We start from the raw sequence: 17,123 nt of genomic DNA on the forward strand, positions 1-17,123 counted from the left end.
AGGTCAAAGCTGGGTGCAGGAATGTTCTAGTCATTCTCTGAATTATGGTGAGTTTACAGAGGGGTAGGAAAGGTACCCTGTTATCAATTCAAATACTTGCAGAAATCACTCAGGAAAATTTGTTTTCTTTTCCATTATTTTTATTTTTTTCACTTGTTCGAATGGGTAAATGGAATTTATCTCTGAGCTTATCAAAAGAAAGTAGTTTTCTGGCTGTGTCGAATAGGTGGCCAAATTTAAAAAGTTTCTCTGATATGCGCAGTTGGGGTTTAAAAATGCCTCTGACATATTATAAATTATTTGCGATTTAATGTCCTCCACAGACTGCAGAGAAATGTCATAGTGAGCAAAAGGGAAGAGGAATCAATGGCTGCATCCGCATTCCACAATAGATTATTGGGGTGAATAGGTGCTAGCCAGAGCTTCTCTATTTCCATCCAGCGATTAAAACTTGGGAGAGTTTACCAGGAAGTTATGGCTTGTAGTTGGGTCGCATGATAATAATTCAATAAATTAAGTGGTTTCAGGTCACCGTTATTCTGAGACAAATAGAACTGAATAGGTTATTCTGTGCCTTTTGATATCCTATACAACATTTAAAATGTCCATTTGGAGACATTTAATATGTGAAACTGGGACCGGTAGTGCTTTGAAAAAAGTAAATATGTTTGAGAAGAATAGTCTTTTTAATAGGCAGTTTAGACAAGAAAAGAAATATGGTGGTGTTTCCATATAGTCAAGATTGTATGCAGGGAGTGAAATAAGGGCTGAAAATTTTCTTTGTATATTGCCTCAAATTTAATCATTGTTAGCCGCATGGCATATGGGAAGTGGGTGGTAAAATGCTGGATCTCTGTAGGAGGGAGAATCCGTGGCAGAACCTCAGTTTTGGATGAGTTGATTTAATAGATAGATGGAATATGCTACAAGGATATACTTAGAGGGAATAGTACCTACATCCCGAACAATCAATTGAACTGGAATGATATGGAGGCAAAATGGGACTTTCACGGTACTACATAGAATGTCTATCAGACAATTTATATAAAAAAGTTTATTTAGTACATACAATTTGTGCTCAAATGAAAAGCCCAATAGGACAAAAATACAGCAAATGTCCAAAACAACAGACTAAACATCCATAGGACCACCAAAGTGATGGGACTTTAAAGGTGTATGGTTGTGGCACAGACAGAGCAAACAAAAAGTGAATTAAAAATATTAAATTTTATTAATTAACATTGTGAATTAAAAGGATACGTAAGCTGTATCCAAAAGTTACAGTTGATATACATGTGAATACTACGTTCGTGTGAACCGAGGAGATGCAGGGGGTCACCGGGGTCCTACATGTTTCGCCATTTCAATGGCTTCGTCAGGGACCAAGTGACTTGTGACCTCTCGCAATGGCTCTAAACACTAATAAATAGAAATGTTAGTAGTATTCATTGTGCGTATGTAAACTCATGGATTACAGATCAATGCATTGTTACTTGAGGCATATACATACAGATAAGCATTCAAAACTTACCAACACGTAATTAACATAAACAGAGCAACTGTGAACTGCATAGCTGGTCGTGCATGTTGAGTGGTGCCGGACCCTCCCCCAGGTCCTAAATGGACGCGGGGTAGTGAATGCCTTGATAGGCCAAGCCAATGCTGGACCGGGCTGAGACAGAACAGTCGGCTAATTTATCAATTGCATCAAAGCAGGATAAGAAGTTCCAGCCTCTGAAAGGGGAGAGGGATAGGTTGCAAACTGGTTAGAAGTTGTATTTGGTCAAGCATATTATACCTTATACCAGATTGGTAAAGGGTAATACATATTCCACGTAGAAAGGGGAAATTTAGAGGCCCACAGGGGAAAGCCAAAAGTCCCAGAATAGGGGTAGGAAAAGGTGGTTTTGGTTGGCAATAGGTGTAGCTCTGTCAGTCACCCAATTCCATTTTGTCTGTAACAGACTAAACATCTTGAATAAGACTATGCATGGTCCAGATAAATTGAATGAACCAAAATACCCTACTGCTCCTCTCAGTTGAAATAGTCACCACAAAGTGTAAGGGGACCCACGTCAGGATTAGTGGATTAAAGGCAACAACCCGACATGTTTCGTGGGAATATCGCTTCTTCAAGGGTTAAACGAGGGGGGTATATATAAGGATTTCTGTGAATAATAAAATATATAATCAGATACAGGTTACACATAAACATGATGTATTTTTTGATAGCAATGTTTGTCAATCCATAATTAGCTGAGGACTAGCGCATTAGTATACAGATCAGATATGCAGAGAGTAATGGAAACCAGGCCCATGCATAGATGGAAAAAAGAACACCAGCCATCCTGAAAAAGCTCTCCCAAGGCACACCGGCAAGAGATAGAACTCCTCCCAGGCGAGTATAGGGTGTAACGGGAAATTGAATGAAAACACAGCGACCAACCAGGTACTCTTATGTATTTCATCACCCTTAGGTGGACTAAAATATAGAAAAAGGGTAAAAGTCCCATTTTGCCTTCACATCATTCCAGTTCAATTGAGTTGATTTTATAGCCCGATAGAGAACTGTAGGTTCAGAATATGTAATGTTTTGGAGTTTTAATAAATGCTTTTTTATTGAGTTTTACATTAGGGAACCACTTTAATAATAAGGAAATATAAAATATACAGTTTTCCCATCAACCATTTAATTTAGGATTATAAAAATCATTAACTGCATTTTTAGAAGGTATCTTTATTCATATTACATCATTATAATCTATTATAAAGCATAATTCAGACCAGGAGAGTGGCAGCAATGTGAAACAACAAGATGTTCTACATTACAGAACTAGGGGAATCTAGGGGATTGCAGGATCTTAATTATGAAGAGCGCTTACAAGCGCTTGATTTATTCTCCCCGGAAAGGAGATGCCTGAGAGGGGACACGGTAGCGATATACAAGTACCTCAACGGTGATCTCAACATAGAAAAAAACTGTTCAGTCACAACGAATGCATGAGGACACGTGGCCATACAATGCGATTAGAGGAGAAGAGATTTAACCTTAGGCTACGCAGGGGGTTCTTTATAGTAAGGGCTACATGATTGTGAAATTCTCTACCACAAATGGTAGTTACTGCGGGGAGTATGGCTACTTTTAAAAGACTCTTGGACGTACATCTCAAGGATCAAAACATTCAGGGGTATGGGAAATGATTACGTCCACACACACCTACACAGGTTGAACTGGATGGACTATTGTCTTTATTCAACCTCAACTACTATGTAACTATGTAACACCATGATGGAACGTGAGAGCACACAGATGATCACATCCTTCTGCTGATTTTCATTTGCTATGCATTCACAGGCTGTAAGGCTCCTTGGTCAAGCTGTACTGAGTTAAAGCTGAATTCAAGGCTAAGCAAATATCATCGAAATAAATGTGTTTTCTTAGTGTTTTCTTGGTGTTGCCTGCGTTTTTCTTTCAGATCTGTGCAATAACCCATTATGAAACTTTGCCTCTGTGCAGGAGCTTCCTGTAATCAAGACACTTCTGCTATTTTTACTTGTGCAGGGGGAAGACTGGTCTTGTATCCGCCCCTTTCTGTAGTTTTCCTTTGGCGGGTGGGCTTGCTGAGTCCCTCCTACAACTCGGCTCTCTACAAAGGCTATGAAGGCTTTAACCACACTAACTATGTCATTATTTACAGCATAGTAATGATGTCACTCATAGGTGTGCGCAGCCTATTGCATTAGGGTGTGCACCCCAAAGTTTAAATACACATGCATGTGTTTGCCTACATGTATATGGCCCCGGTACATTACTCTCCCTGCTGGCAAAGTGAAATAGAAGTGTGTGGCACTTCTCTTATGGCAGAGCAGGTCCGAGGGAGATCTTTCTCATCTCCTCACTGGCAAACAGAGTGATAATGCTAATGTGCCCTAGGTGATTATGGTGTGCCCAGGCACACCCGGCACACCCTGTGCGCACGCCTATGATGTCACTACTGCTTTTAGTAGCGATTTGCAAAGACGTTTGGTGCGTGCAAAGTGGATTTTTATGCTTTGTAGCTATTGAAGAATATATTTTGATTAATTTTTTTGCACTCAAAGTTTAGCTCATACTGCAGTAGACAAAAATGGTCACAAAAATAGCAGTGCTGTCTAACAGGGGTGTCTGGATTAGAAAACAGACTGAACAGAATCACACGATGGGTAGATAAAACATCTCACTCTCATGTCCTTAGGGCCTCATACACAATGCAGCGATCATTTTTTTTTTTCTGCCTCTAAATGCCACTCTATGTTAGCCTCTGTGTCCATGCACACATAGACATTTACAGGCATTAAACACAAGGCATGTTTAGGGGCATAAATCTGATGGGCCTGGGCAGGGCTGCTGTTAGAAATCATGGGAACCCGTATAACCTTCCATACAGGGTCCCCCAACCCCGCCTCCATTCCCCCGAGGTGCAGGGGCACTGACTTCATCCGCCTCTGTCCCAAAAATGAAACTGTCCCCCCTCTGCATCCAGCTCCTGGGCCCCTCTGACATGATGGGGCCCAGGGCAATGTAATTTTAGTCCTGTAAGCAGGTAGGAGTGGGGGTGTGGTCTAGTAAAATCAATTTATTTATTTAGGCAGAAATTAACTTCCTCGGGCCCCCCCGTTTAGTTGATGAGGTCAGGACCAGTTGTCTAAATGCGCCTAAAAGCATTTGAAAAATGCAAGTTTATGTGCGTTTTTAACGTTGCTTTTCTCCTCTCAGGATTGTAAGGATTTTAACAAACTTTGTTGCAGATTTCTACCCATTTTTGTAAAGATAAAACTTTTTTGTTCTTTTGTATCTTTTGGATCAGTGGCGGCCCGTCCATTAGGGTCGCAGGGGCACCGCCCCCCTATCCATGCTATCGGCCACCTAATCTACATGCAAGGCGCCGGATGCATTGATTCCAATATGGGATTTTTTTTTTTTTTTGAAGCACATGATTAGAGCCAGAGGCTCTAATAGGCTTCAAACAAGGGTGGGCTCGGGGCGCAGAGCACCGCGCCCTGAGCCCACCCAGTTGTATGGCAATAGCGAATAAATATTCGCAATTGTCACACTGATTCTCCTCCCAGCCAATCAGGAAGAGGGTTGTGAGACCCCTTTCCCGGTTGGCCAAAAGCGATCTTACTGGCCACTGGCCAGGAAGAGGGAGGAGACACAAGGTAGCGGCTCAGCCATCCAGCAATTCCAGCCATCCAGCGCTCGGACAGGAAGAGGTAAGGAGGCAAGTCGGTCAGCTGGCCGTTGGGGGGGGGCCCTGAATTAACTCCCGAATTACGGCCACAAATTAGCCCCCAAATTGGTTTGCGCCCCCCCCCCCCCTGAATTAACAAGCACCAGCAGCCACTGTTTTGGGTACTGATTCTAAATGATAGTGACCTTTTTTTATTATTGATCACCTGATGCACTTGCAGCATTCCAATGAGGGAGCTGAAAGGTCTGCCTGACATTTAGAATGAAATTTTTGTTGTCTGAAATCTGACTTGTATTTTTCTGCAATCAAATCAGACTGAAAATCAGTGAGCCAATCCCATAAGTAGGATATGATATTTCTGGAGGTGCTCCTTACACCAAATGTGTACAGTCCTCTAGGTTGCCATTATGCATTGAATATTACAGAAAATAGTTGCGCTGCAGACTGAAAAGGAAAGCTAATTTTTAATGACATTAAATTACCATATGGCTTGTGTATATACTATATTATGTTATTTACTTTGCTTTTTTTACCCACAAAAGTTGAGTTACCCTTTAACTATTTCAATACAGGACACTTTCACCCCCTTCCTGCCCAAGGCTAATTTTCAGCTTTTGGCGCTGTTACACTTTGAATGACAATTGCACCGTCATGCAACACTGTACCCATGTGAATATTTTATCATTTTATTCACACAACTAGAGCCTTCTTTTGGTAGTATTTAATCACCGCTGGTTTTTTTATTTTTTGCTAAATAAACGGAAAAAGGCCAAAACTTTTGAAAAAAAAAAACACATTTTTCTGTGTTTCTATTATAACATTTTTGCAAATAAAACGAAAAATTCCTATCAGATACTTACCGTAATTTTCCTTTCCTGATGGTCTCCATGGCAGCCTACGTGTGGGTTAACTCCGCTAGTGTTCCATATCTTAGCCGAATCCAAGACCAGAGGGTGGGACCTCCGGCTGCCATGGAGACCATCAGGAAAGGAAGATTACGGTAAGTATCTGATAGGAATTTTCAGTTTTCCTGACAGTCTCCATGGCAGCCTATGTGTGGGAAATAACTAGCCCAAGCCACACGGGTGGGAATGCTTTAACAAATTATTAGCAGACAAAACAGTCAAGCCAAAATTAACTGAAGATAAGGAGGCTGGCTCCACACAATAATGTGTCATAAACGTATTAACAGAAGACCAGGAAGCCGCTCTGCAGACTACTTCTGGCGCAACATGATGTGAGGCCGCCCAAGACGTCGAGATGCTTTTCGTTGAGTGAGCTGTCACCGCCTCCGGAGGAGCCAAACCCTCTACACTGTAAGCTTGTTGAATAGCAGACACAATCCAGGCTGCAATAGACCTTGACGAGGCCCGCTTTCCTCTATTTCTGCCTGAGAAGAGGACAAAGAGGTTATCTGATTGCCTGAAGGAAGCTGTTGACTGGAGGTAGTCCCTTAGAGTCTTCCCTACATCCAAGGGATGAGGTTCATTATCCTCAGAAGATCGAAAGGTCGGAAGAACAATCTCCTGATTCTCATGAAAAACCGATGTCACTTTCGGATTGGAATCAAGCATCGGAATTAAGACCACTCCATGCGGAAAGAACGTAAGGAAAAGTTTCATTATGACCAAGGGAACTGATCTCAGAAACCCTTTTGGCTGAAGTGATTGCCACCAGAAAGGCAGTCTTAATGGTAAGTTCTCTGATAGCGATGGGATCCGTTCAACCAGATCTTGAAAAGACGTTAAGGACAAGAGGAAGGTCCCATTTCTGAAATCTTGGTTTCCTCTGAGGTCTGAGTCTGACCGCACCTTTGAAAAATTGTTGTGCAAGTGCATGCTTGGCCCAGGGGAACCCCGAGAATACCGACAAGGCTGATATTTGAACCCTGAGAGTCCCGACTGAGAGAGATTTATCCAGTCCTGCTTGGAGGAACTTAAGAACTTCTTGAACTCCAAACTCCGAGGAAGAATTACCCTGCGGATACGTGAATTCTAAGAAAGTAGCCCAGACCCTGCAGTAAACTTTGTTCGTGCTTGGTCTTCTAGAATTCATTAAGGTAGAGATTGCCCCAGGAGGGCATCCGAGGGATTCCAACCTCTCCCTTTCAAGAACCAGACTGTTAACCGGAGCAGAGCAGGGCAGGGGTGTAACGCCGTTCCCTGCGAGAGAAGGTCTGGTCTGAGAGGAAGGGGAATCGGATTCCGATAGCTGAGCTGGCTGCAGGAGAAGTGGTAACCAGGGCCTGTTCAGCCAATGAGGGGCCACCATGACGATCTCCACATCTTCTGCTTGGAGTCTTTGTAAAAATCTGAGGATAATGGGAAACGGGGGAAAGGCATATGCCCTTCTGAATTCCCATCTGTCGGTTGGAGCATCTGTTCCGCAAGATTGGTGACACCTGCTGTGTGTGAAGTACTGGTCCAGTTTGTGGTTGCATGGAGATGCAAACAGGTCTACTTCGGGTGAGACCCCTAGTGACAGAATCCACTTGAATGAGTCGATGTGGAGGGACTCTGGAAAGGAAATCTGTCTGGACATTCTGTGGCCCTGGAATGTAGACCGCCGAGATGTTGGACAGATGGGCCTGCGCCCATGTCATGATTGGGTCTAACTCTTGAAAAAGAGAGAGACTTCTGGTTCCGCCCTGCCTCTTCACATAAGCCACTGCCGTGGTGTTGTCCATTCGGAGAAGCACTGATTTGCGTTCTATCAGATGGTGGAAAGCTTGAAAGCTAGAACGGCTGCACAGAGCTCCAGGATATTGGAGACCAGGGGGTGGGCTTGTGGAGGCCACCTCCCTTGAGCCACTTCTGCCATGCAATGGGCTCCCCAACCAGAGTTGCTGGCGTCTGTTGTAATGATAACCCAAGAGATGGGAACTAAGGAATGGCAATTGAGCAGGTTCTTGCATTGGAGCCACCATACAGTAACAGGCTGTTTCTCATGCTGTGGGAAATAAAGATACGCTGCTCGCGTTCTTCCGGGTTCCACTGAAGAAGGAAGCCCCTTTGAAAAGGCCGTGTTGGCCATAGTGCCCACTTGACCATAGGGGCCGTTGAGACCATAGTGCCGATGATCTTGAGACACTGGGATGCCGTGAGAAAGGAGGAGGAGAGGGCCGGACGGATCCTCTCCCGTACTACCGGGATTTTCTCTAGAGGCAGAGAAAGTGTACTTTGAACGGTGTTGAATTGAGCCCCTAGATAGACCAGATTTTGAGTAGGTTCCAGATGACTCTTTTGTAGATTCAACAACCATCCGAACTCCATGAGAGTCGCAGTGACCAGATCCCTGTGGGACAGAAGTTGATCCTTGTCTTGGGACAACAGCAGGAGATCGTCTAAGTAGTGATGTAGACGTACACCTTTTGTTCTGATTAAAGCTACCACAGCCAAAAGGACATTGGAAAACACCCTTGGGGATGTAGACAGGCCAAAGGGGAGGCAGATGAACTGGAAATGCCGATGCTCTATCGCAAAGTGGAGGTACTTGTGGAAGTTCACTGCTATAGACACGTGAAAATATGCATCTTTGAGATCTATTGATGCTAGCCAATCTCCTGGAAGCACTGCTTTCTGAATGGTAGATAAGGTTTCCATCTTGAACTTTTCGTTCTTTATAAATTTGTTGAGATAGGTGAGGTCTATCACCGGTCTCCATGATCCATTCTTTTTCTGTACTAGAAAGAGGGGTGAATATACGCCTTGGAACCTTTCTTGCATGGGCACCGGAACTATTGCGCCTTGAGCCACCAAAGTGCTTACATAGTCGAGCAAAACACTTCTTCTCTCGTCCTGATAAGGCAAGCGGGTGGGAATGAACCTGGGAACAGGATTTGTCGAAAAAGTCCATGTGTGTCCTATTGACACTGTTTTGATGGTCCAGAAGTCTGAGATTGAGGCCGCCCAGACACGCTTAAAGTGGAGCAGGCCCCACCTGGCATGTCTGAACGGGCCCAATCTCAAAAAGACTTTGAGGTTTCTTGCCCGGAAGGTGCTGCGCCTCTGACCGTCTTACGGGAAGATGCCTGACTTCCTTTCCAGTTTCTCCTGTAGTCTCGCCCAGGCCTGTATGAGTTGGCATCTCTTGAACGCTCTGCAAACTGTTTTCTTGGTTGCTGTCTCTTAGAGCCAAAAAGGCACCTATCTTGGGGAAGAAACCCTGATTTTCCACCCGTCGCTCTAGTAATGGCGCTATCCAATTTGTTCCCAAACAAAGAAGAGCCTTCAAAAGGAATCTTGCACCAAGCCTGCTTGGAGGCTGGGTCTGCCAGCCAACGGCACAACCACAGGGCCTGTTTGGCTGTAACGGAGGACAGCATTGTTCTGGATAGGAGACGTAGCACATCGATGGATGCTTCCCCAAGAAAAACTGAAGCTAGCTTGAGTTCTTGAATGGGAGAATTCTCCACTGCATCTTCAGAAACACTTCTCAGCTTCAGCTCCATGTCAGAAACCCAGGTTTCCATGGCCTTAGACATAGCTGCCAATGCTAGCACAGGTTTACAGGCCGCACCGGCCGTGATATAGATTATTTTCAAATCTAGATCCATCTTCCTGTCCAGAGGATCTTTAAAAGAGACCGTATCATCCAGCGGTAGGGTAACGTGCTTCGCCAGTCTAGTGACTGCGGCATTAACCAGTGGAGCCGACTCCAGATGATTGACATCTTCTGATTTAAAGGGATACAGCTTTGTTAATTTAGAGGATAGGGAGGCCTTGCTGTCCCCTCTGCTCCATTCTTCCAAAATAACATCCTTTAATTCTGAAAGGAGTGGGAAGTTTGGCCGTTCTTTCCCCAAGTGTTTGAAGAACTTCCGTTGCTTCGTCTGTAGGGTGATGGGATCTTCCCATTTCAGAGCCTCTTTGACCGCCCTGATAAGAGGTGGAACAAGAGCAAAATCAAAGCCCCCAACTGCACCTTCTTCTTCTTCCGAATCACTCTCCGAAAATTTCCCAGAAGTGAAGCTTGGTTGAGAGGGGCCTTGGTCTTCAAGGGCCTCAGCAGGAGAGCTGGTAGTAGCAGGACCAGATGCGGGACTAGTACCCCATTCTTTCAGGGATTGTTGAACAACCCGATTCACAAGGGATTCCAACCTCTGATCTTCAGACTCCCTCTCACCGGATGCATGAGCATAACAGGGCTCGCAAAGGGACTTGTCCTCCGGGACATGCGCCCCACAACCCCAACAGGCTCTCCGGGCTGTATGGCTACTGTGGCAGTGTGCGTGGTGTCTGGAGGAGGAATTTGAGCGTCTCCTCTCAAGTCTGTTCCCTGATGGAGACTCACAGCGTCTTGACCTTGAAGAAGATTGTCTTCTTGGCCTGACAGGGTCTCTTTCTTGACCAGACCTGGAGGAGCTGGGAGAAAGAGAAATCCAGGGAGACACAGGATTTAGCCATGAATCATGAGCCAGCATCCCCTTCCACGCCCCCCTAAAATGTACCAGCACTGACCTGTTGTGAGAGGGCTGGCCACAAGGGGGCGGTGACGCAGGATCCATGTTTCAGGCAAAACCACAACTGACAAGGGAAGAGAAAGCATACAATGGGTCATAATAAGGTACAGAGAACACTAGGGTGTCTCCTTCACTATCCATCCATCCATCCGCTCCCCCCCTTCTCCACACCGCCATTACATACAGCATCCGGCCCCCAGTCCCCACATACCTGGATCACACAGGACAAAAGCACAGGGAAGTTGTCGCTATGCCCACAGTGCTTCCCAATAGCACTGGGGCTGACAGCCGCTTAAATTTTGCACCAGGATGACGTCAGCGGTGACCCGGCCGCGATCGCGAGTGCGCATGCGCGAACCAGGCCTCGCTTTAGATCGCGGCGAACTGTGCATGCGCGGGCCAGGAACGGAGCTCCGATCCCTTACTGCACAGGTGTCCCCCGGACTGTGCGGAAGGGGAAGCAGGAAGGAGATGGCTGCAATGCAGGGAGCGTCCCAGCCGCCATTGGGCCACCAGGGACAGAAAAGAAAGTTTGTTTAGACACACATAACATAACAAATACGCTGCCATGGAGGAAGTGAAAATCTTCAGACCCTGTCAGGATATCCGTTGGCCATATGAAGCACCGCACAGTTTAACAGCCAGAGGGGAATTTAAGTGTCACTCACCCGCCCATGGCCGGGCCCTGGACACAGACATCGCATTCCATTCTAAGGTAAGCCGACCAGAATTTCAACAGGAATAATCCAAATAGGGTCCTTGAAGGAGGACAAAAAAGGAACACTGGCTGTACCTGCAATCTGAAATTTATAGAGGGGGGTCCTATACCATTGGAGAGGAGGTGGGGTTAACCCACACGTAGGCTGCCATGGAGACTGTCAGGAAATTATATTTCTTCATACATTTAGGCCAAAATGTATTCTGCTGTGTTTCTTTGGTAAAAATAACCCAAATCAGTGTTAATTATTATGTCTGTAGTAAAGTTATAGAGTCCACAAACTATGGAATATACTGTATATATGAAAATTGATCAGTGCTAATGGCCTATCTCATTTCTTGAGGCCCAGAATTGCCAGGACAGTACACAATCATACCCCCCCCCCCCCCCAATGATCCCTTTTTGTAAAGTAGGCATTCCAAGGTATATAGTAAGAGCCATGGAGAGTTTTTTGAATTTGTAATTTTTTGTCACAATTTTTTGGAAAATAAAGATGTAAAAAATAAAAAAAAATAATTATGATTTCAATTAAATTATTATTCATTTTTTGAACATACTGTCACCATTAAAGCATCATCATATAACTGGTGTGGTGTTAATCAGGAACAATGACTGGTGAAAGTATGTAAAATTTGGTTTATTACATTTTTTTTCCTTTTATTTTTAGTTACGATGTATTTTTTTTTTTTCATACTGTGACCAGAGCAATACAGCATTACTATAGTAACACTGTACTACTCTGGGGAGGTGATCAGGATTTTTTTTTTTACACATTATGACCACTTATAACAGTGATATTTACTGTTATAAGCAAGCATTTTTTCTGAATGAAATCAATTTACTCAGTGTGTATTATTGTAATTAGCTGAGATTGGCCACAGCTAGTCTCATATTACAAATGGGTTGTGATTGGCCCTGTACCATATGATCACTGTGACCAATCACAGCAAGCAACACAATAGTACACAATAAAGGGCATACATGGAAGCCATTCATCGTGTTCAATTGTCATGTGATCTGCTGTGATTGGCCACAGCAATCACATGGTACCGGCATCGGCCTGATACAGTGATCTGTCATCGGCTGTGTCCGATGGACACAGCGGGTGACAGATCGTGCCACAGCGTGTCCCGAGGAGGATGTCATATGATGTCCACAGAACGAGAGCGCTCCCGCCTGGCCGTCATTTGACTAAAGGGTGGGCTGGAACTGGTTAAAGTGAACATATATACAGTACCTGCTTGCTTACACTTCTGCTTTAATTTGTTGCAGTCCCCCAAAACTGAAATATTTCTGTTTGGTGTCATTAGGCTTTCAAGTAGATTAAAAACTGGCCATAGGCCAGAAAAAAAGTGAACATTCGTATGAACATCCTCATCAGTACATTCAATGACTTTGAGAACGTTGTTCAAAAGTTTGCTATTTTGGAACAGAATTTCCCAAACAAAAACCACATACACTGTTAGAAATGTGTCCAGTAAAAACTTTTCATACCACTTCTTCAAATTTTCTAATCACCGCAGTCAAAAATGAGCATTGATTTGATCTCATTAACAATTAGAAAAATTAATGAACTTTCTTTAAATTAGAATTTTTAAACAAAACTCTTGTAGGGTATGCCTAGCTTCATTGCCAACTGGATAACATTTAGTTTGCCGAGGTAAAGGTTTTCACCTTTTGATTTATCCTTTTTTTTTGCATCTCTTATGTCTGATTTGCTCCAGCTCCTTCCAGCCACTTGCTGTCTACATGCACTTGCTCCAGTGTTGACTGCACATCATTGCTATCCACTGACTTCTTGATAGTGTCAACTGTGGGCAGTGCTTTCATAATGTGTGTTTTCTTTGCCAGGGGAACATGTGATAAGGTGACAACGCATGAGCAAGAATGGAAAAGATTTGTTACCCTGAAGAAGGACCTATAAGACAAGATCACCAGATATGATTCAATTAAAGCAGTACATTTAAATTGAAAGCAAGTTTTAACCACTTAAGCCCCGGAAGATTTTACCCCCTTCCTGACCAGGGGTTTTTTTGCGATTTTTTACTGCGTGAATTTAACGGACAATTGCGCGGTCGTGCGATGCTGTACCTAAACTAATTTCACGTCCTTTTTTTCCCACAAACAGAGCTTTCTTTTGGTGGTATTTGATCACCTGTGCGATTTTTTGATCATGCGCTATAAACAAAAAAAGAGCGTAAATTTTGCAAAAATAACAATATTTTTCAAATTTTTTTATATGAAATTCCCCAAAAAAATGTAAAAATCTAAATTTTTTAACATTTTCGGCCAATTTGTTTTATGCTACATATGTTTGGTAAAAAAAATTGCAAAAAGCATATTTTGATTGGTTTGCGCAAAAGTTATCGCGTTTACTAACAAAGGGAAAGATTTTTGTCATGTTTGGTGTTTTTTTTTTAACGAGTAATGGTGGCGATCTGTGATTTTTTTTGCGGGACTGTGACATTGCGGCGGACAGATCGCACCCTTGACTGACATTTTTGACACTTTTGGGGTTACCAGAGACATTACTACAGTAATCAGTGCTATACATATGCACTGTTACTGTAAAAATGACACTGGCAGGGAAGGGGTTAACTGTATTGGAGAGGGAGGGGTTAAGTGTGTCCTAGGGGCGTGCTTCTAACTGTGATGGGACATGGCTACTATTGTAAAAACAGAGATCAACGGTTCTACATAGTAGAACCGTCTGATCTCCATTTTTACACAGGGGAGAATGACAGGCGGCTTGTTTACATAAGCCGCCTGCCTTTCTCCCGCTCTACTGACGATCGTAGTGTGACCGGCGGACATCGGGTCCGCCGGTCACACGCGTGGACTCCTCCGTGAACGAGCCGGGGCGGGCGCGCGCCTCAGCGGGCGCGCGCTCGCCCGCTATTGGCTCACAAGCCGGTCACAGGCTAGTGACGTATATATATGTCACTTTGCCTGGCCGGGGCTGACCGCCGCAGTATATCTACTTGCGGCGGTCGGCAAGTAGTTAAAATTACCGTGAACTGTTAAAGCTGAGATTTTATTGATTGAGTATACATACACATATAGTAAAGCCCTGTTCACACCAGAATCTCATGACAAGTTGCACCCTATTGTCGGCAATTGCAGAGTTCAAATTAGTGGGTCGCCGACTTTGCGGTGTCACATACATTTAAAAAAGTAGTTTCTGCACTAATATTGGTGATTTCGGGTGTGACTTGCATGGAACATCTGTACATGAAGGCGAACAGATGTCTTCAAAGTCGCACCTGAAGACATGTGGCTTTGAAATTGTGAAGACGCACAATTTCAAAGCCGCATTCAATTTGAATGAGGGCTAAGTATTAAAGTGTATAAAACACTAACAGTACATTTTCCTTACTTGCTTCTTTTTGGTCTGTTAAAGCAGAATTCCAGTCATTTTTGTGTTTATTAAAAGCCAGCAGCTACAAAAAGTGTAGTTGCTGACGTTTAACAAACACACACTCACCTGTCCCAGAATCCAGCAAAGTGACCGCCCGAACAATCGATTCTCTCCCTCTCCTCTACCCGATGCCGGCATTAAAACTGTGGGAGAGAACTTCTGCTTGGATCGCCTAGGCAGTCCAAGTGGAAGTGGTAGCAGGTACCTGTCAAAGCTAGGTGCTTAAAGTGGAACTTTCCCTTTTGAGCGGAGCTCCACTTTAAATATAATATTTAAAGAGTTGTATTATATCAGCTCTACAAATGCAAAAAACCTCTTGAGCTCTCTGTTCGAACTGTTATTATGTAACAAAAATGGTAATTGAAATAGGTGCTGGTGCTGCCAGGAGGAGCGGGAAACATGCCTGCATCTCTTTTGGTCCTTCTCTAAGCCCAGTCCCTAATGGAAGGAGGTCCGCCGAATTATTAAGGAATTCACGGATTACTCTGTTCCAGATGACCCTGTATTTTTTCTTCTTCATGTTACTAATACACCACTCAAAATCTACAAAAGGTCAATTCTGCGCCACCTTCTGAACGTTGCCAATTTATCTCCTCTAGGTGAAGACGCCTGCAACCTCCGTCCATTGGATTCTGGCTCCATAAGGTTTAGGCGTTAAATGTAATGGAGGATCTCGTACTGACGAACCAACATAAACGTGAGGTGTATACCAAAACTTGGACTCTATGTTTTTATACTCTGAAGAAGGAAAATCTCTCCTGGCAGTGAGTGCCACTGACTGTTAGACACAGGTGTTTCACGCTGCGTGCATTTGTAATCCATCATTACAACCCCTCCTTCATACCCCCCTCCTTTTTCCCTCCCCCCCAACTTTTTTTCTCTTCTTCCCCATTCCTTCCGTTTCTTTTTTCTTCTTTCCTTTAACTTTTTTTTTCTCCTCCATCCCTTCTCTTTTTGCATTTTCCCTTCTTTTTCTTTCTGGTTTAGTCTACAAAAAGAGAAAAAATGGTACCGTGTGTCCTTCACTGTCCACAACCACTATGATGCTCTCAGTCTGGTGTTGCTCCCCTAAGCCCCAGGCTTTCGAGGATACCTGATCTCTTCAGGGATCTTATGACGGATGACTTTAGCTGATTGCACCCACTTTATTCCAAAAAAAGTCAGGGAGACCATCAAAAAAGTATCCAACGTGTTTAAGGGGTCCAAAACCATTGCAAGCTGCCAAACCAGCTGCTGGCAAGGCTTTGCTTGTAATCACACAGGAACAAAAACTTAAAAAATCAGTTAGCTTCTGGTCTGTTTACATTGTTTTCAATCAAGCCCTGATGAAATGGGCCTTTCTAGAGCCAAAAATACATTGGATAACTTTAGATTGTCCCCTTGACTTTTATTGGAATAAAGTATCTGCCCCTCTTTGCAATGGTGTGGCACTTCAGTTTCCATTTTTGTTACAATACACTAAAAGTCAAGGAGACTGTGGAGATCCTCTATGGTGTAGAAGCCGTCTGCCTGGGAACCAGATTATTTACATCAACATCAATATTTTAAAATAGCAACACCAATAAGATAATCTTACGGGTTAAGCACTATTCTTCCACTTTCCTCAATTTAAATTTTTATCAAGGAAAGTTTGGAATGCCGCTCACCGAGCCCGGTCAATGTAAATGTATGTGTGTATGTTGGCCTCAGCCAACTCTGCTCCACTAAGCATGACCCCTGACGCGGTTCACCCCATTACTCCGCCCATTCATTCACATGGATCGGCTGGGTGAGCAGCATCCCAAACTTCCTTTGCCGGCACCTCTGAATGAGTGATATCCAATGCCAGCACCAATACTTCTGATCCCCAGCAGGGAAGCATACCTCACTCTTGCTTGGAACAGTACTACATTGGACTGTTATCAGCTAGCATTGTTCTCTGCTGTTTGTGTGGACCACAAAACAGTTATTCCTGATATGGAGATGAGAGGGGGATATTGTGTAGTCTGAACACTCTCCCTGTCCTCCAATGATAATGTTTCTAGGTAAAAGTGAAGTAATCAAATATATGATTACCTATAGCGCTTGAAAAAAATGGTTGGATGTTTTGCTAATAATCTATAAAGCTGTAAATTCAAACTTATAAAGTGCATATATATCCCCGTGATCTATTATAAAAATTAGATGAATGAGTACACTTAAAATATAAATAATTAAATACAATATATAAAAATCAATAAGTCTGCAAATTCATATAGTGCCAAAGAATTCTTAAATTTAAGTCCATATAGTGTGCTTATGCCAAGCGTGACGTTA

The sequence above is a fragment of the Pelophylax lessonae genome (assembly GCF_965119305.1).
Source record: "Pelophylax lessonae genome assembly, chromosome: 12".
NCBI classification, from domain to species: Eukaryota; Metazoa; Chordata; class Amphibia; order Anura; family Ranidae; genus Pelophylax; species Pelophylax lessonae.